The sequence below is a fragment of the Vidua macroura genome, chromosome 7 (genome assembly GCF_024509145.1).
Source record: "Vidua macroura isolate BioBank_ID:100142 chromosome 7, ASM2450914v1, whole genome shotgun sequence".
NCBI lineage: Eukaryota > Metazoa > Chordata > Aves > Passeriformes > Viduidae > Vidua > Vidua macroura.
The window spans coordinates 33,204,720-33,225,416 of NC_071577.1; the positions used below are offsets into that span (position 1 = coordinate 33,204,720).

At 42.3% G+C, this 20,697-nt stretch overlaps 1 protein-coding gene across 1 annotated transcript in view; it reads right to left on the minus strand.

Moving 5' to 3' along the window:
* The window catches only part of DPP10 (dipeptidyl peptidase like 10), a 440,196-nt gene extending 423,671 nt beyond the window's left edge, over positions 1 to 16,525 (minus strand). Inside the window, exon 1 of the mRNA XM_053982682.1 lies at positions 16,486 to 16,525. The gene's annotated coding sequence lies outside the window, so the exon portion shown is untranslated. The remainder of the gene's footprint in view (positions 1 to 16,485) is intronic.
* Between the last annotated feature and the right edge of the window lie 4,172 nt (positions 16,526 to 20,697).

The window sequence follows — 20,697 nt, forward strand, 5'->3', positions numbered from 1 at the left end:
AACAACATAAAGCCAACACAAGGAAGACAGCTCTACATCACTTTGACATGACCTCTATTTTTCAAGATCATTTAGCCTTCTGAAAGGCTATGTCTAGAATTTGCATTGCAGAAAATGTAAGTAACTCAAAACATCAAGGAAACATCTTTTCTGTCTCAAAGAAACATCTGATGAAGCAACTTTAGTTTACTCATGAACTGGCAAACCTAATTAGAGGATTGAGGATGTTATAGTGACGGATTTGAACATTAATACATATCTGAGAAAGAGGCTGGCTTCAAAGTAAACAGAGAAGCTTCTAGTCATAAATATTTAACTGAAGCATTGATACAAAAAATGAGAAAATCTCGCTCATTCTATTCCCTAAGGAATTTCTTTGAAAGAAAACTACTCACTGAAACTAGCAACTTCTAATTCTCACAGATATGGGGGGATTTAATATAAGCATTTGTTTAAAAAAGCTTCTACAAATTTCCAGTTTAGCAACACAATATCATGACATTGGAGTCACGGAATCCCAGAGTGGTTTGGGTTGGAAGGACCCCTGTAGATATTTCGGTCCAAGCCCCCTGCAATGGTCAGGGACACCAGCTTGCTCAAAGGTGTCCAGTCCTTCCCAGAGCTTGTGCGACACCTTCAGCTCTGCCCCATGGCTATGCCAGACTTCAAGGTGTCCTTTTCCAGCTGGGAAAGCGTTGTCCTCAGAAGGCAGGAGTGCATGGAAGGATTCAGCTTTGTCACTCCCTGCCCGCACAAACACCACTTTTATTGTTTCAGCTGCAGGTGCAAGTGGTAAGTGACCCTTACACTGCTCTCAAAAGACCTGTCTCAGGTCCCTTCCAGCCCTGGATCTCCCAGGGACACCTCAGCCAGAGGGCAGGTAAATCTCATCAGCTGCTCTTTAAGGGGCTGGAGGCCCTGATGGCTCTTGGCAATTACCCCTTCTCCTCAGACACCAGCCTGTCCCTCTGGCTGACAGACCTTGCTGCCCCACCAGCACATCTCCAGAAACAAAATCTTCTCTCTTCCCTTGCCTGTGCTGGTCCTCCATTTTCACAGCCACACTTAATTACAGAAAGAGTGCCTGATCTTCTTTGAACCAACAAAACCTTAATCAAAATGACTGTTGCAGTATTGTATGTCTGTTAGGTCACTAATTACTAAAATGTTACTGGATCAGAAACCTAAAGTGAATCTCACAGCAATTAAATAACATTTAGAAGCTGGCATTAAATTCACATAATTATTGGCAGGCTACTAATCTTACCTGTCCAAGAGCCACCTACTTAAATGGTATTAAGGAGGAGAAGATCAGTGGGAGTTCCTATCATCACTAAATCACAAAGTCACCTGCACTTTGTGTGTATTTAATGTGCTTGAACATTCAAAGCATCTTCCAGCCGTGTCAGAGAGGCCATCTAAGCTTGCTCTCCTTGTAGTCATTACCAGCACAATCATATGATTTCAAAACAGTTCTGAAATCAAGTAACAGAGGGTACAAGCCCATGGTCAGGTGTGATCCCATTCCAGCAGCTGAGAGAGTCATCATGAGAGGTGGGACAGTGGAACTCTCTGTATGTTCTCACTCAGATCTAATTAACTGAGTCCACCAGGGTACAAAGACATCTCTGTGCAGGCCCTGTGAGGCTGCTGCACCATGGAAAAGGGCACCTGCACTGCAGCCCTGCTACTGAAACCTGAGAAAAACCCAGCCATGCCTTAACTTCCTTTGAAGACATAAACTGCTTCTGAGCGTGTGCATAGCAAAACTGTTATTGCTCTGGTTATTGGTAGTTATTTATCAATTACACTCAGGATCTGCAGCAGATTTCAACAATTACTCTGGTTTTACTCTTTGATTCCATCCACACTTCATCAGCACACTGCTACAGCATGCATTATACATGATGTGTGTTCCTCCAGCACATGCAGTGTTCTACATAGAAATGATGTTTCCAAGAAGCCCTAGAGGCTGCCTCAAAAAGTTGTACAATCAAGATCCTCATAAGATCATTTGATGCATGCTGATGGCACTCAACACCACCAGCTTTCGTCTCATCAGCCAACTTGGATCATATCTTGCCTTCAGGAAAGAAGGGCAAAAATCTTTGTAACTCACCACTAAATATAAAGCTACATTATTAAGAAACATAACTCAAACTCCTTCAGCAGAGCCAGGCAGATTTCCCAGCTCGATGGCATTTCTCATTGAACGACAAGCAAATTAATCAAATGTGGCTGGACAAGGAAGGTCTTCATTTTGTGTCCCTCCTCTGTTCTTCGCACAGCCATGAAGATCACAACTACATCAGTTCATTATTTTGACAATGCAAAGATAATTAAATATTCTTCATAGTAATATTTTTTATTTACAGAATATGTTTCCTCCAAATTTTAGATCATTCTCTTTAAAAAATGTGAATACAAATACCTCCAGGCTGAAAGAAAAAAAAAAAAAAAAACACAAAAAAACCAAATACAAAAAACCAAAAATCCAAATACAACAGCACCTTTATTCTGCACCTTGTCCAAGAGCCTACAGATGAACTATAGAGAAATCAAGAGTCAGCTACCCAAAGAGTCTGTCCTCTTAAAAATAAACAGAACTTCTGCCACTTTGTCTCTAAAAGGAACAAGACTGGTTTATTTCCTCTTGAATATTGTATTTCAGCTGGGTATTGAAAAGAGATAAGAACCCTCATCACTTCTAACTCCAAGCCCTCAGCAGCCTGTGCAAGATATTTAAGTTTTCTTTTTCTCAATGTCCATCATAGAAGGGAAGTAATAGTGCTTAACTGCATGAGGCAAGAACATGATCATTTCTTGGTGCGTTTTTTGAAAATGTCAATTGCCACCTATGGAAACTCCCAAGTACCACAGACCTGACACAGAAAAATACATGCAAAAAATGTCTGAAAAGAAGAAATTTTGATTAAATAACAACTGTGGGATTAGATCTGTTATTAAAAAGATAAAACCCATCTATTATCTAGCTTTTGTAGCCAAGGATATTCTCCATAAATCATAATGAATAAAGTAGTCACATAAAATAATACTGAATGCAGAAGGGTTATCAGGTTCATTTTAGTGTTACCTCTTACTATCTTCATTATCTTAGAAACTTGTCATCATCTTTTTTTTTGTCATTTTGAGAAAACACTGAGAATCAAATATTAAGTATTTTCAAGTAAGCCCCCCTTACTGAAAACAGTTGCAATATTTTATCTTTTTCTCCCCTTTTCCTCTGAAAAGGAAATATTTTATCTTTTTTCCCCTTTTCATCAGCTCAACTCATTACCACTACCTTTTCATCTACATGAGAGTTGTCCACAGGCAGTAGGATGAAAAATACAATATAAAGAGAAAATGTTACCACAGAGCAATGTATGCACAAAACACAATTTCTTCCAGGCTGCCTCCCGTTAGATGGGAGGGGATATTATTGACAACTCTGCTGTGATTCATAGCACTTTTAATTTTCTCCTTTTTTATAGAATCATGGAATAATTTGAGTTGTTAGGGACCTTTAAAGTTTATGCAGTCCAACCACCCTGCAGTAAGCAGGGACATCTTTAACCAGAGCAGGGTGTTCAGGACCCCATCCAATCTGACATCCAGTGTTTCCAGGGATGGACCTTCTACCACCTCTGTTCCAGTGCTTCACCACTGCCATTGTAAAATACATCCTTTTATGTAGTTTAAATCTACCCTCTTTAAATTTTAATTACCCCTTTCCTTAGCCCAACAGGCCCAGCTAAAAAGCCTGACCCCATCTTTCTCCTAAGATGAGAAAAGTGTTGCCCTTTAAGTGTTGCAAGGCTGCTCTAAGGGCCCCTGGACACTTTCACAGCACCTTGGCTTCAGCTTGAAAACTCCCAGCCACCTCTGCTCCTGATGGCATCTGGCCACTGGCTGGCAGACAAGAACTTTGATGCTTCCATAAATACTTTTGGCATAAAATCACATATTTGGCATCTTCGACTTTAGGGGTAGAGGATGATCAATTCCATGGATATTTTCTTGGAAACTAAAATTATCAAAGATAATGATAAAAAAAAAAAAAAATAAAAAGCTGTTTGTGTGGTTTGCAGTGAATTGATGCTCTGCAGAACTGAGTTCACTAATAAAACAAGTATCTTGGGAGTAATTTCTTATCCATTAAGATGGCTTATAATTGATTAATGATGTCTTCAGTCTCAACATTTTCCTTTCACTGAACATTTTCATATTACAATGCCCAGAAATATTTCTATAAGTATTTAATGGCAGAAATAGATTCAGTCCATCTTATATCAACTCTCGTCTGCTATGCTTTACTCTGTGTCAGAGGGAATAGTCATTACTGTTCAAGGATATCATCTGTATTAGACAGACAGCCAAGAGAACCTACAGCTTATATCAAAAAACTGCCCTCCAGCCTTTACATATTTACAATTTGCCTTTATCTTTTTAAGCTTTCAATAAGCAACTTCTCTGAGAGATTTCCTCTAAGATGTTTTATTGTTTGTTTACAGTAATTTAGCTACTTTATCAAACACTTAGATGATATATTTACTCAGTTACTTCATCTGGAACATGCTTCCTTTTATGTCTCATGATCTACATTGCACTTTTTACAGCAGAATTGTAGCTATTCAATAATTTAAACTTTGACATTATGCAAGTTTTTCAAACATTCATAGTACTAATCTGAAGAGCTCTTACATTATCACATACTACTATATATAGCCTATACCTGTAGGTATTCCACATTTAATTTAAAAAGTTAAACTATAAATGCTGATTGTGTAAGTGTGCATCAATCACACAAGTCATCATCCAAAGCAGTTATTAAATAGAAATGAAAATTTTGTTAAATTGTAATGTTAGTAGTTTCATTCCTATGCTCTAAATGCAGAAATCATTAAAGACTGAACTTTGGGCTTTCAGATACTTTACTGTCTGCTTTCTCTGCAGTAACAACACAGAAGAAATACTGGAAAGTAATGAGCACATTGCATCCCTCCTCAAAAATAATTGACCTAAGCAAGAAGGCAGTTTGAGAATTGTTAGTGTTTTAAAAAATACCAAACCATAAAAAATAAAATTCTTCCCAAAATCCACTGTATCAGTTGTGGGCACTTTTCCAAAATCTTGCAGTGCACTTTTTCTGCAGCGTGTGCAGCATTCATCATATGAGAGTACACACTATTTTTTTGATTACCGTTTAAAAATGAAACATAAAAATCTTGAGTATCAGATAGTATTTCCTTTTCATTCAAACTCAGTCTTTTTTCGTTCCATTGCATCTAACCCATGCTAGCTTTATTTTGTAAGGCTAGAGTATTCAGAGGGTGACAGACACAGAAAATACGCGCTTATACATCTTTCTCAACATGAGAAATAAGTTCTTCAAAATCCTGCAACAGTGATTCTTTTTCTTTATCAAAAATTTGGTTCTAAATGGTTTAGATCTGAAGCTATAACAATATGTTTCAGGAGGAAAGGGGATAGACAGGTTGAAACTTTAAAGCTTTTTCAAGTATTTCATGTAAAAATGCAAACCAGTTTAATTACAGAAATCTTCTTAGGTATAGTGACCCAAATTCTCTGTTGGCCCATCTCTCTTGCAGCATCAGGCAAGTTACTTCAGCAAGCAATTTTATGCACAACATCCATTCTGAACACTGCCTGGGACTATTAATGCATTTACTTTATGCTGCTCAATCCAAATTCAAAAATGACAGAGCTGTGCTGGGAACACAAAGCCTGGTAGGGAATGAGCCTCTCACTTCCATGTGTCTGGAGCTCAATCCAAATATAACTTGCCTGTCTCAGGATTGCTACAGTGAACCTGCAGCATTTCAAGCCAATATGACAAGAAACAAAAATCACAAAATTCTGACACAATGTAATTTTAGTTATAACTCATGAAATAAATCTCTTTCACAGTATAACCAGCAACTCAATGACTTGGTATTTAAGAACTGGATGTGGAAAAGCACAGCTGCCCACCAGTAACCAAGGAGAGAATGGCCATCTAAAATTCTTTTTCTTTATACTTTTAAGAGTCCTCAAAATTGAACACTGCTTAGTATTATAATTCTGATGATGCCAGAAAATTTCTTTGAATCTATAAAATATCTGTAAAGAGATCTCAAAAAATTTCTTCACATGGCATCAGCATTTTGATGGGTTTCACCAGTAAAGGTGACCTCTCTTGGGATGCAAGTAATGTCACCAGGGACTTCTAAATCATTGAGGGGAAAGAGGCATCCAGAGAGTTTGGGAAATGTAAGAAAGACACAAATACTATGAAAATAGAAAATCACCAATCTTTGCTTAATTATTTTATGGATTTGTTCGCTGAGCATTTGTTTGCCCTCTGCAAATATTTGCATAATCAAGTTTCAGAAACATTAATGTTCCCAGAAAACACATTACAGCTGTTGAATTATAAAACTGAGATTTTTCAAACTCCAGACTAAATCTACATAAAAAATAGGTACTCTGGATGTCTGCTGAGGTTTTACTGTAGGTAAATGTAGGGAATTCACAACTTAAAAATCATCACTAGGAAAGAGAGCCATGGGTAGTATGTATTGGGTCTTTAAACAGACAAATCCATGGTTGTATTGACTCCCAGCAGCCAGATAATATTGTGTGGAAAAAAAATTAATTGAAAAGGTTTCTAGTATGAACACAGTCCTGTCACCTCAGAAAGCAAAAATCATCCCAAACCATAGAGATGCTCACATGAGCAAGGTGTGTTTGATGTGCCATCAACAGACATGTCTCCTGAAGCCACCAGAGTGGCTCTGAGGGATTAACTTTTCTCCCCCTTCTTTTCCTTCAGTCTTTTTCTGTCATATTCTTTTTGTCTCCTTTCCCCCCAGAATTACTGCTGCCCCAGGCATGGCTGAACAGAGCGACACAGGGACTGAGGCAGAGCCAGCTCCCTCCAGGCTGCCCAGTGACTGGCACTGTCTCTTTTTCTGCCACAGTGGTTCACTTGCTCCAGCCAAACAACCCACGAGGACTCACACCCAGAAGAAAACAGAAAGCCACAAAGGAAAGTGAGTGAGAGGCCCCAGCTCCCCACACCGCAGTGCTGAGGTCACCCCGACCTTTGGGGCTGCTGGGTCAGCCTGCTAAGCCATGCAAAGCTTCCTTCCACCTCCTAAGGGAAACTGTTAACCTTAAAAGCCAGCTTCAATTCCCTGCAAAAGCCCAGCAGAAACAGTTGCAGAACCTCTGCCTGGATGAACAGTTACCACCAGAGGAAACAGAACTCATGAGTCTACCCCAAACTCCAATTTTCCAGTTTTCAGCTCCAGCAATAAAACATTGTGCCCTGTACAAAAAAAAAAAAAAAAAAAAAAAACCAAAAAAAAAAACCAAAAAAAAAAAAACCACCACAAAAAAAAAAAAAAAAAAAAAAAAAAACACACAAAAAAAAAAAAAAACCCTAAGAAATTATTGATATATGTATAAATTACAGCAATAAAATCTTTAGTCAGTCATTCCAGCACTGCTAGAATGGTTTTCTGGGTTTGGATTAGCAGGAGAGTTGCGGAAAGGATCCTTACGAGCAGCAGAAACTAATACATCCCACAAGAAAATGCAGAAGCACAGCAATTTCCTTCCAGCCTCTCAGTGAAGCAAGGTTAGGACAGAGATTGAATAAACACACTATTGTCCTGCTCAGTGCCACACACACACACTGGATTTGCTTGTACAGGTAAAATGTGACTGATGGGAAAGCTCAGAAGCTTTGAGGGGTTGATTCCTTTCAGTGTTCAGGAGCTGTGCTGATAATCTCAGAACATGTTCAAGCTTATTTATACTGACAACGGGCAAACAGGTTAAGAGGAAAACAAAAAGTCTCCTCCCTTCCCTAGATTTATCCAAAAAGCCAAAGTAAGCCCAAAGCCTTCCTGGTGTGCAGTGGGACCAGGCTCAGTGCAGGCTTTAGGATGCCAGGCTGTGAGTGCTCACACACAGCCCATGGAGGCACCCATGTGTGCCAATGCTCCTGCAGTGCCCACAGGGACATGGCAAAGGCAGAGCCACTGCAGCCAGAAAGCCATTCCAGAACCTGCCCAAGCCCCAGGAGGCAGCAGGGATGGATGGGCCATCAGGGACAGGCACCACATTTTGTGCCTTATCCCCTCCTCTAACCAGTAAGAAGAAATGCAGGAAAACAGAGGCAGGTTTTTTTTGGCTCTGTTATCAGGCACAAGGAGTTATAAAAGCTATTTTTTAACATGATGGTCATGTCTGCAGGTCATCTCTGCAGCAAATATGAGCAGCAACGTTTGTGGCATTAATCCCACACTGGCAGACTGATGCAGCTTTCAAGCTGAGTAAGGGTTTAATGCTCTGAAGGGAAGGGAAAAAAAGATTTCTTTTAGATAAATTGCTTAATTGGGAAGTCAGAAACTCTCCTGCCTAAGCAATTGATTTTACAAAAGAAAAAAAGTTTATTTCAAAATGTAAGCCTACTATTCATCTATAATACAGAGGGAAAAACTAAGCCAAGGGATAGACTCTTGCCTTTACACTCCTGAAACCACAATTTTAAAAACATAAATAAGGCTAATAAACAATAATTTAAACAAATACTCTTCATTCCTTGACTGTTTTAGTGAAGAGCAAATACTGAGACACGGTTCTAGATCTCTGACAGATCGTTTACCCAGGCAGCAGGGGCTGAGGAAATGGGGTCCCCAGAGGCACACTCAGCCCTCACCACTGGCATCAAGAAATCAGCTCCCCTTAAGCTAATGGACTTTGGTGCATTGACTTGCACAACGCTGCAGAGCTCAGGGAAAAGCTCCAGCACCATCCCCTGCCCTGGAGAAACTCCTCCACGTGCAGGAGCCCGAACAGAGCATTTACAGTCACCAGTGTGGCCACCAGGCACAGGCATCTGCCCCAGCTTTCTCCCTCCCTCCCCCCGTGAAAAACCTTCAGCAGGTCTCAGTTTTGTCAGAACTGAAAATGTTTGCATCTCACCTATGCAGGGGTGTGAAACTCTCCCTACTGCACCTACAGAGGTTCCTCTCCAAGGAACAGCTACAGGACATGCTGCCAGCCAGGGACTTCCCTGGGCAAAGCACCACTGGTGAAAAGGCCAGTTGGGATGGGATCAGGCACGGTGCTCTCCTAGCAGCAGGAGGAACACAATTACTACCTTAAAGAACAGCCACCTTTGAAAACAAAGTTCGTATTTTTAATTATATAAACTTAAAAGCAAGTTTGATATTAAGCACTAGCATGTTGTGATTTTCTCAAGCTGCAGGAACATAAAACCTAAGTGTTACCCTTTAATATAAGAGCATAAATTTTTCTATGCTTAGCAACTTGCTGCACAACTGCACACTCTTTTTACACAAATAGCTTTAATTTTGATTTCACCACGATTGTGCTAACATGAAAATTCTTAGAAATCCCCATGTAGAAATGTCCCTGAATGACTACACCTGACATCCATTATTTGCAGAAGTAGCTCAGGTTGTACAAGAAGCAATAGGTTTATTTTTGGTAATGAAATATTCATTTTTTATGAGCTACATCAATTAAAACATTATTAAATAAGCTTAAAACAACTTTTTTTTTTTTTTTTTTTAATATTTAACACATGTGTACTGTTACTGTCTCCCACAGTGCTAAACCGTTATTGCACAGGTAGCCAAGTTTGGACAAAGATTACCAAAATACTATCACTGTATGTTCCCCAAACCTTTTCTTAAAGGGGAGATATTTGCATAATTTTTAACATAAATTTCCCAACAAACTCATGGGTTTGGCTTTTTTTTTGTTACTTTTCTATGTTACTACACAAAATAGTGGACTTAATTATAACAAACCCTGTGTATATGTTTTTCTTTTTCCCCCGTATTGCCTAACTCTTCCAAATATACACATCTATCTGTGGGGTTTTTTTCCCCAGCATGAAGCCTGCAGACACTGTACTCCCTTGCTTCTGGCAGTTTCACAGTGAGATAACTTTGCAAACCTCATCTCTGTCACTTCTCCAAAAAAGTACATTATCTCTGTCTCTTGGTTTCTCTTTAGGGCTGTGACATTCTGCAACAATTTCTGTGTGACAGGTCAGGTCTAGCAATGTAATCTAATCCAACAGCCAATATCCCAAGTAAGGTCTCCTTAGCTGAAGCTAGAATACAATACCCCATTCTGATCCCCCTTGACTTGCCAGCTGCCGTTAGCAGCCAGTCGCGCTCAGGTTCTGTCTCCCTGAAACTCCCTTGTCTCTGCCTCCTCCTGCCAAGCTGCTGCCACTGCCTCAAGGTGTCCTTCAGATATCATCTCTACTTCCTTCTCAACTTTCTGCAGAACTTCCCCAGGGCTCGCCTTCCCCATCCTTTTCCCTTGGTAAGGTCACACACAAGCTCAAACAGCCGTCTCCTCTCCAGTTCCACTTGCTCCCTTTTTTAAACTCTAACCTTGGATTATTTTTCTGACGTATCCTCAGGGAAGAGGTCAGCAGCTCAAGGCCAGCATCAGTATAACCAAGCTTTAAACATCTTTGGGCATCATCCTGCTTCTCTGGAGGCCCCAAGCATCCTCCCTGCCTCCTGATGTGAGGATGAGACCCACAGCACACGCCCACCACCCAGCTTGGGCACTGGAGCTGCCTTTGCCATCAGCACTGAGAAATTAGCATTTTGAAGCATAATTCACTCAAACTATTTCACCAGTTAAATTTAAAATGAAATAAATCACACCCTCATCTGCAGCAGTTGCATTAGCTTCACAGCTCAGGACTGTGGAGAGTCTTTAATTAAGTTGATGACTCTCATTCTAGGTGTTCCTTTCCTCAGGTCCCTTGGGTTGGTGTATATTGCTGTAAATCACTCTTGGTTCCATTCACAGTGTAACGAACCTGCCTGTCTCATTCTCTCTCTTTGAAACAAAAAGCCCCCAGTGCATTCTGCCACATCAGGTGCCTCATTTTTAAGAGTCACAGAAGCTAATTTTGCTTTGCTTCTGGCACATGCTGCCAGTAACACTGGATGTTGTCAGCACGTGAGAAGTCAAAGTCACTGATCCAAAAATCTGTCAAATGTTTAACACAGCACACTCACAAACCTGGATGGTGCATAATTTAACATTTATAATTCAATTTGAGGACCTTAGATAAAAATCTTTAAACAGGAAAGGTCCTAAGCAAATTCCAAAGCAATGCTGAGGTGTTAGACTGCATGCCCATCTTAGTATGCTAAGTTTAAGAATTAAATACTGAACAAAATAAGAACAAAATTTTCTGAAGACATGTTTAGTAAAACAGTTTTGGATTAAAGAATGAGAAAGATTAAATTCCTCATGATGTATCCATTCAGGAAAGTGTTATGTAACACTCACATACCTATAACTTAAGTGGCTTCAAAGAGAACCAAACTTAATGCCCTATTCTTTAAAATAATGATGGGGAAAATTTTATATGATTACAATGCAGGAAAGTACTAACACATTATTAATTATAATCTACCACCATGTTCATGTATCTTTGTGTTTATTAAAGTGACTGCCTACTAAATCCCTATGGTCAGCATTACACTGAAAGCCATGAATTGTCTATGTATTAAAATACATAAAGGGGGGCTTGGCTATATATTATATATATCAAACATACCCCACCAGCAAGGTCACAGCAGGCAACAGGACTGAGTTTCCCTGCAAGGAGAGACCCCCAGTATTTCCATCTTGGCTGTGGGGTGCTGGGCAACTGGACACACTGGGCCTAAGCACCAGATCTATGGAGACACTGTGCTGCTCCTTAGGGCATCAGCTGGGGATTTGATAGCAACTCTTTCCCTTTCTCTCTCTCCTCTAGCTTTTATCTAGTACTGGTTAACTAATCTTGATGTTACCTTTGACATGGAGCAACTCTTTATTCATAGACTGGAAGGGGAAAATACAAGCATTTCAAATGTTTTTTTTTTCCTCTTTCCTGCCCCTTTTTATGACAAATGACTGACTGTTTTTAATAGGAAAAGGCTCCAGTTATTCTCGGGTAATACAGATGTTGGCAAGGAGACTGAAAAAATACAGAAAGGTAATACATGGAAATGGGAAGATTTAAAAGTTGTGATTTGTTCTTCAAATTTCCACCTAGAGATCTCCAGCTTGTCCCCACACATATGTATGTGTCATCATGCACGTAGTTTTGGTCTACAAAATAGAAATTAATCACACCAGCAACTCCACTCAACAAAAATGCATTCAGGCAACAACACTTAAGGTATTTCTATCATTCTCCAAGCCAGTCTCTTTGATGAGTGCTATAACATATAATTTTTGCAGTCTCCTAAGAGGTCACCATACACCTCCAGACAGAGCCTCAAGAACAGAATAAACACAGAAGTGTTGTAAATTTGCTCAGTGCTTTGGAAAATAGAAATATTTACTTTGTTCTAAGCATGCATTTTGAGCTGGCCACATCCTGAAGGTGACAGTGAGCTGTGTCCCCATGGCCAGGCTGCCTCCTGCCAGCACCACACTGCACTCCGCTGGAGCTGTGGCTCCTCACACAGCCAGGCCAACATGTTGGCACATGGCACATGACTGCTCAATTCCATATTGCCTTAAACAAAACACCATGCAAACCTATTCAATTTAAATGTAGCACTTATTTGGGGTTTATTTTTTGCATTATTATGCTGCCATAGAATTTGTTCCTACCAATGACACAGCCCTGTATCACTTGTGCCCTTTGCTGTGTATCCTGGCTAGTTCATAATTGAACCCTCACTGAGATTATCTGTTAGTGACTTGCTTTTGATGTAATGGATTTCAGAAACACTGCTCTCAGTTTAAGGGATTTATTTCCTAAGCAACTGGTAGATTGCAGTGATTCTCCTATCTCCACAAGGCCTGGTGAGTGCACATCCTGTAGGCATTCAAAGATCCAACTACCTGAAGTTTCAACCCAAAAAGTGGGACCAAGCAGCCCTTATGACCAGGAACAGCTACAGATTAATCTCTCTCTCTTTCTGTAGGAGGAGATGCGTTTGCAGTTTGCAGGAGTGGGCAGATGTTTCCTGCTAAGGCACAGGTTTGGTTTAAAAAAAATTAGTTGCTCTAAACACATAGAAGTCCAAAGGGAACACTACAAAACCCCTTAAAGCCTTTGCTCCTCAACCTAACTGTAAATAAGAAAACTATTAGTACACCACTGCTCATCAATTAGCAGGTGCTAAAACACTACTACAATAAACCTGAAATGTAAAAATTGCTGATACAGTCCCTGGACACTAATGAAACTTGCTGCAGAATTTTTGCTAAGGACATATCTGCACTTTCCTTTTATAGTTTACAATCTAAGAGCTAATGAATAAATAAAAGTGAAAGGAAGGCAGGAAAGAAAGAAGAGTAAAAGGTTATAACATACATATTATATTACACAGTAATTATGTGCTTCTGAAATGCCAATTAGTAACTATTTCCATGATCCAGCTTGCAGTCAGATCAATATGAGGTTGATAACAGCAGAGAGTCATGATCTGGTAAAAAATATTTTATTATTAAAGAATGTATAAAGCCACAGAAATATTAGCTTAACTCCACTTTTTTTTTTTTAATAAGAGGAAATTGTAATCACTACTGTGTTAAGAGCAAGACATAAACTTTTCTATTCCACAGTCCCTAGTAAATTTCACACAGATGTTTGGTTTGTTTTCCTAGCTAGCCAGGATAATTATTTTCTATTTTCTGGTTGTGGAGGTTTTTATTTTTTTCTTTCTTTACTCTGAGCAAGGCAAACAATGTTTTAACAGAATTTTTCTCTGTCAGAGGAAAGAGAATGTTGAGAAATTATTTGTCCATCAGCACAACATGGAAGTGCACAAAACTCAGTAATTCTCCTGAAAGAGCTAATTTGCTTGCTGTGTTGACAAGATGAGCCAAAACTGTGAAGAATAAAACCAATTTCATAGCCATGGGGGGGATCCTGGAGTCAAGCATGTAACAATACAGAAATGAGGCAGGTATTTGGCATTCCCAGCTAGACCCTGAGAGTTTTTGAGTGAAAGATCATTGCTCATAGTAGTGTCAGCAAGGTGGTGCTTGCAATCATCTCAAAACAAGCTATAAAAAGTCTTAGAGGTAAAAGGCTTTTCTAGGAGATTTCACATTTTATCCAAAGGGTTTGGTATCTTTAAGCTTTTTTCCATGCTCGATATTCATTTTCCTTTGTCAGTTTGTTTCTCTGTCACCAAACTTACTTTGGATGGAGTGCACTCAGTTCATGGACACAAAGTTTGTCCCCATCCCTCAACAAAGAAGGATGTGAGAAAGGGCCAGGGGTGTCCCTCCATCCCAGCACCAGCCCTCCTGCAGCCCCAGGGTGATTCAGAGAGGGAACTGGCACGGATGAAGTTTGCAGGATTCCATTTAGTGGACAGGTGGATCATTCTGCTTCTTGTTCCGTGAATCCAAAGTTTATGCTGTGTTACGAAGCAGAGAGGCTGATCCAAAAACCACTGAGAAGTAACATTAAATTGATATTAACACACAGGAGCTGAGATGCCACAGCTTTGTGTGTTGAGGAGAAACATAAGAGGAATAAAATAAGGGATTTTAGGTATCTCATTCCAATAGGTGTGAAGTTTTCCCATAACCTTTTTTCTTGACTCTTCATAACTGCTAGAACTAACACTGTTTCTTGGGAAGTCATGCTTAAAATGAAATTTGTATTTGTCTGGTCACTAATGAAGTATTTTTGAATACAAGGTCCTCATTACCATAGGGAAGTTACTGCTCCTCTACAGTTGTAAATACTTTCTCATGGGGTATCCATTGGTTCAGCACTGAAGCACTTAGAGCTATTTATAAAGCACATTTTACACCTGACACATAAAATTAAGAGCAGAAAAATGAGACAGTTTTCTAATGGTATCAGTATTACTGTGTTGGTTATAAAATGGACTCATGTCTAGAAGGCTCTGATTCATGTTCTCTCTTTTTGAAGACTATTGACTCCTCTGGCTCTTTTTCTTTTTTTTTTTTTTTTTTTTTAATGGCATATTGATATTGGTGGTTGTTGTTGTTTTGGCTTAGAAGTCCAGTCAGATGAATTTAATAAATGTTTCTGGCAGTGAAAAATTAGCATCGGCTGTTCCAAACATAACAAGGGAATATTTCCCAGAGCAAGTACCACACTGCTCCCTGTTCTCTAGTACTTTCAGAGACAGACCTGGAGAGGAAGAAACAGTTTTAAGCAATTTAAGATTATATTTGCTGACTCTGAAGTAGGCCAGGGCAATTGTAATTCATCATTTCCCATGACCTTGCCCATTTAGGCAGAAACTAAGAGGCTGTTCTGTGGTGTGATGGACACAGTTACACCTTACACAACTGGTCATTAGAGCCACAGGTAACCCGCCTCCCCGTTGCTGAGCCTGCAGACATTCTGCATTACTGATCATACACTGCACAGCCTAATGCAGCCTATATAAAAATGACAGTGCTAATCGAAGATTTATACCTTTAATCCCCTCCTGCCTCAGCTCTAAGTCATGATTTTTATTCCCAGCACTAACGGGATAAAGCCCAACTGAGAAGTTCCTAACATGATGTGAAGTTCAGCTGCTCCTTCTGAGAAGACAAACAAACCCCAGACCCCTCAGCTTTGCAGCACAAGGAGCGAAGCCCCAGCAGGTTTCCTCACCCCACACAAACCCGAGCACAGCCTGGCACCCACAGAAAGGCACAGAAGTGAACTCTTCAGGCTTTCACATCATTTTATGAAACAAAATAGACAGTGTAAAATTTCTAGATATTGCTCTTTCAGGACTAAGAGTCACTAATCAAATATTGTCACTGACTGCATTTTTATTTTATTTCGGGGAAAAAAAAAAAAAGAACAACTTATTTCTGCAGAGGTAGTTTCTACTGAATACCAATCTGGTTAGGGATTTCATTCTATCACTCTAGAGTGCAGTAACTCGGCTAGAAAGTAGTTTTCAATCAATGCAACGGCGGGATGGTGTCAGAGGTTGGGCAAGAAGGAAGTCGAGGACAGAGCCCGCTATTCCCTCGGCTCTTCCCCCAGCAGGATCACCCCCGGCCAAAGCACCCACCCAACTCTCCCGCACGCGAGGGCACCGCCACCAGCAGCAAGCACACCGTCCCGTCCGGTCCCGGCTCGTTCCGAGCACACACCACCAGAATCACGTCCCGCAAGTGGCTTTCACACCGCCTCCCGGGAGCAGAGCCTCCGCCGTGCCGGCACTGCGGAGCAGCGCTCCGGGAGGGGAGGCACCGGCAGCTCCGTGCCGAGCGCCGCCTGCCCGGGGGAACTTTGGGCACGGCTCGCTCGGAAGGCGCCGCTGCCCGGGACGCGCCGCGCCCGGCGGGACCCGCGGCCGGAGCTGTCCCTCGCCTCTCCCCGAGCTCCGCCGAACTTCCCCGCGCCCGCCCGGCCCGGCGGCAGCGAGAGGGCGCGGGGCGGCCGGGGAGCCCCGCTGCCGCCCGCCCTACCTTGACGCCCCGGGACGAGTGGCAGTGGACGTGGTGGGACACGGTCGCCGTCTGGTTCATGTTGCCGGCGGCGCCGGGCGGGCACGGGGCGCCCGCGGGTCCCTCCCGGCGCCTCCGAGCGGCCGGGGGGCTCCGGCTGCAGCTCCGGCTGCGCCGCTCCGCACCCCGGGGCGCCGCGGCAGCTCCGCCCGGCGGGGCCGGACCCGCTCCGCCCCGCCCGGCACCGCCCCGCCCGCCGGACCGGCTCCGGACCGGGACCCGGCCGGGACCCAGCGGAGCCGCGGGTGGAGCCCTGCCTGCTGCGCCGCCCTCGCCCCCGGGGCTGGGGAGATGAACGAGGTCAGCCCCGCTCTGTGAAAGCGGGGCCCCGCAGCGCTCTCAGCCGAGATGAGTAAGACTGCAGCAGAAAGTTTATGCTGGCTGCTCTTTCCTTCGTGCTCCGCGGGGTTTTTTTTTCCCTTTCTACCTTCCCCGTTCCCTCCTGCCGCCTCTTCCCTCCGTTCCAAACGCCGCCAGCCCACTGCGGTACTGGGATACGGGCGTGCTTATGTAACACAGGTACGAGGTACAGGCACCAGCCTCCCGGCCCCACACGGGTTCCGAAATCACCGCGCCTCGTTAAGTGCCGCAACAGCTCCACGCTTCCCCGTGGAGCAGAGGAAATGCTTCTCTAATTAGACTTTCTCCCAGATAACTTTCGGGGGGGGGGGGGGGGGGTTGGTTGTGGTACAAGCTAAGAATCCGTACCCTCCAGAATCCGTACCCTGAGCAGACCCTGCCAGAAACACACAGATTCTCTTTCTGCAGGTCCAGCCCAGAGCTGGTGCCAAAGCCAGGATTTGGGGAAGGAAGTTGGTAAGCTCTTTGAGCAGATTGTGACACCACAGGCTGATAATGAACAAGCAATATTTTGTATATGCATAACATCCTTTAATGACTTTTACTTTAGAGAAACCTCCCAGTAAAAACAAGACACAGTGTGTGCACACCAAGGCATTCCTGGGATGTCTCTGAGGGGTGCACGAAACTGCAGCCAGGGCAGGTAATGTTGGTTCAAGAGGAAGCAGAGAATGAGGACAGACTACGGCCAGAAGCCATGGCACAAGTCTCCTAAAGAAACTGCTGATTTGGAACCTCTCGCTGCATGAGACTCCAGCTTCAGGCATCTCTGAAGCATCTGTTGAGGCTGTTGAGCAGCATTTGCTACCATATCAAAAGTTATATTCCCAGTGCAGGAAGTTATTGCTCAAAAATAAAATTAGTTTTAAAATTCAGGTCATGGGTTGAGCTTGTTTTATGGTTCTGTCTTATTTTCCTCCTCTACTGCCACTCCTTTTTTTGTTTTTAAGTAAGCTGAAGAAAATGTACAAAGCATGTACCCAAAAAGTAGTGATGCAACAAAACAAAAGTTTTGCTAAAGACTTCAGTCTGTGCTTTGCTACTTGAAGGTCCATCCCAGTCTGCAAAGGAGAAGGCTGAGAGCTTGCTGTGATATCAGCTCAATACATCCTCACAGAGGCCTATGGGGACCCTCATCCGTGCTTGTAAATCTCATCATGACTTCAGACATCTGCCAGAGCTCTTTTCAATGGGGTTCATTTTCAGAAGATTTTAATTTTCCTAGAAGAAAATCTTCTTTAAATCATCTCATATACAATATTTCAAAGACAAAATTCATTTTGCATACCTTAATTTGGACACAAAGGAGGTGCTGCTGGAGATGGAGCTGGTGAGGAAAAGGCTGATCTGCTCAGTCTGCAGAAAGCAGTCCTGGGTACAAACAACCCCTCCAGAGAGGGGAGAACAATCTGTGTTTCCTCCAGTGATACTGAGAAAAATGTCATTGCCAAAGGAAGCCAAATGCAAAGCAAAGGCACAGCAAGAGGGCCCCTCCTGGCCCAGACTTGATCCTCTGGGCACCACAAGTGAGGCATCTGGGCTGGCTTCTAGCCTGCAGGACTGCTCACATTAGCCTCCTTCACCTTAGCAGATTTATTGGATTTTGAGCAATAAAAACCACATTTAGAAAGCATATCAGGGGCTCAGCAGTGCTCTTTCACCTCTCTCTATCATATGCAGACAGGAATGAAATTTAATGGATATAGATGAGGAAAAAAACCCTCACATAAAAGTGAGACATGATTCAACTCAAAGGAGAGTGTTGAGGAGGAGGGAATGAGTAAATGGCTGTTTGGGTAAAGGGCTAACAGGGTAACTTTCACCATACTCCGCCCAAACATTTGTCCTAAAATGAAAATGATGACTTCAAGTTATTGTCACCAGGAACTCCAGCAAGCAGAGATAGCCTGGAAGATTCAAAGACATTCTTCTTCATCTTGAAATATACTCATGTTTAACAATCTCACATGGGAACTGCTTTAAGACAAAAGAATGAACGCATGACAATTTTAGCTGGACTAAACATCTGTGGGTTTTTTTAAGCTCCTATGAGAACTTTGTGTAAAGTTCTCATGCTTGATTTTATGCTTCACAGTGGCTGACACTCCATGCAAGCCCCAAAACCAGCTTTAAGCTAATAGAGAAATCTCTTCCTTATAATAACAAAGAAAAGGCAACTTGGGTTAAAAAGTTACCAGAGATAAGATCAATATTTTGCTGACATTGTTTTTAAATGAACTTCTACAAATTTTGAGATATCTATTCCTAGAGAGTACTCTTTGCAGATTAACCTCCTGCTCTCACAAGGTGGGACCTAATTAGAGGATGAACCTAACAAGGGCTGGAGCTGTAAAATCTCTATAAGTGTGTGGTTTGTCATTATAAAATATCCCAGAAACAAGGCAGATCAATAGAGAGGGATTCCTCAAAAAACCTGCTGAAATCCTCCTGAGCACCACTCTGCTGCTTGCTTCTCCAGTAATGTCATTCCCTGCCATCCCTCCTGTTCCCTGATGTGGCTGTTAATCCTCCATAGGTGTAATCTTCTTTGGGAACTGGCTGCTTAGTAAAATGCAGTTCACCCTGGGTGCTGACTGCTAATGCAGGCATCCACGTTAGCCCTGCAAGGAGGTTCTCAAATGTTTCAGTGCCTTTAGGGTGCAATTAAATAACTGAGTGATTACCAAAATAAGCTGGAGAATATTAAAGCTGGGAGCAGATGCAATAGAGCAGGTGGCACTTGCCCATGTTGGAGCAGCCCCTCAGTGCATTGAACAACCCCCTTCCTGAAATATTTAAAATGAGTAAGAAATCAACATGATCAGCCAGGAAAATTGATCAAGCTATCCAGAAAGTTTTAGAGAAAAGAAAATCCCTGCTTGTGACAGAAGAGTCTGCCTGTCCCACTGTCCAAGTGCAGCGAGTGGCTGTGGGCAGCAGAACTGCTGCTGGAGGCAGCATTTCCCAGAGGCTCCTGATCACTATTCCAGTCCTGCAGTAAGCTGCTCTTAGAAACTCCCAATACAGTTCCCCAGCCACACATTTTCCTGCCTCTTATTTTCTAAGCCTTATGTTCTTAAAAAATCTCCACAGCCCTTTCTCCTTTTTTTTTGTCATATTACATGAATTGCAGAATCACCATCCTGAGAAACAAAAAATTAAAGTATATATTGGAAATTATAGCTACGTCATGGCAACACGTTTTTCTACAGCTGTAGAAAAATATTTTCTCTCTTTTCTGTTTTATGCAAATACATAAAATTTAGTCTTACTGCTGCTCCACATACCAAGGGCCTAATTCTGTGCTCGCACATGTTGGCAGCTATTGACACGAGTGAACTCAATTTCTAATTCACACCAGTTCATAATCAGATTACAGACTTCCCTGTTTATGGATGAAGAAGTTTTAATACCACAAGGGAGGCTGACTTGGGATTATTGTGAGGCTGCCAGCTCTCTCAGAATAATTACCCACCAGGAGCCATGCTGTGTGTCAGTGCTGGGCTTGTGTGAAACAGAACAGGGCAGAGCCTGCCTCCACTCAGCTTCCCAAATATCCTCTACCCCAAGCAGCTCTCAAGGGAAAGGCCAGCAGCTATCATACCCTGCTGCTCATGGCCAGCAAGCTCAAACACAGCTCAAGGTATCCCAGGAAAAGCTGCTCCAGGAGGATGGCCCTGTGGCCATGCACACACACACGTGTTCACATGTGCACTATCCCACGTGCCCTGCAGCCTTCAATCTGGCTGCAGCTGTTGGAGGGAATGTGAAGGAAAATTCCCTCAAGTAAAGCACAACTTCAGGCAGACTCAA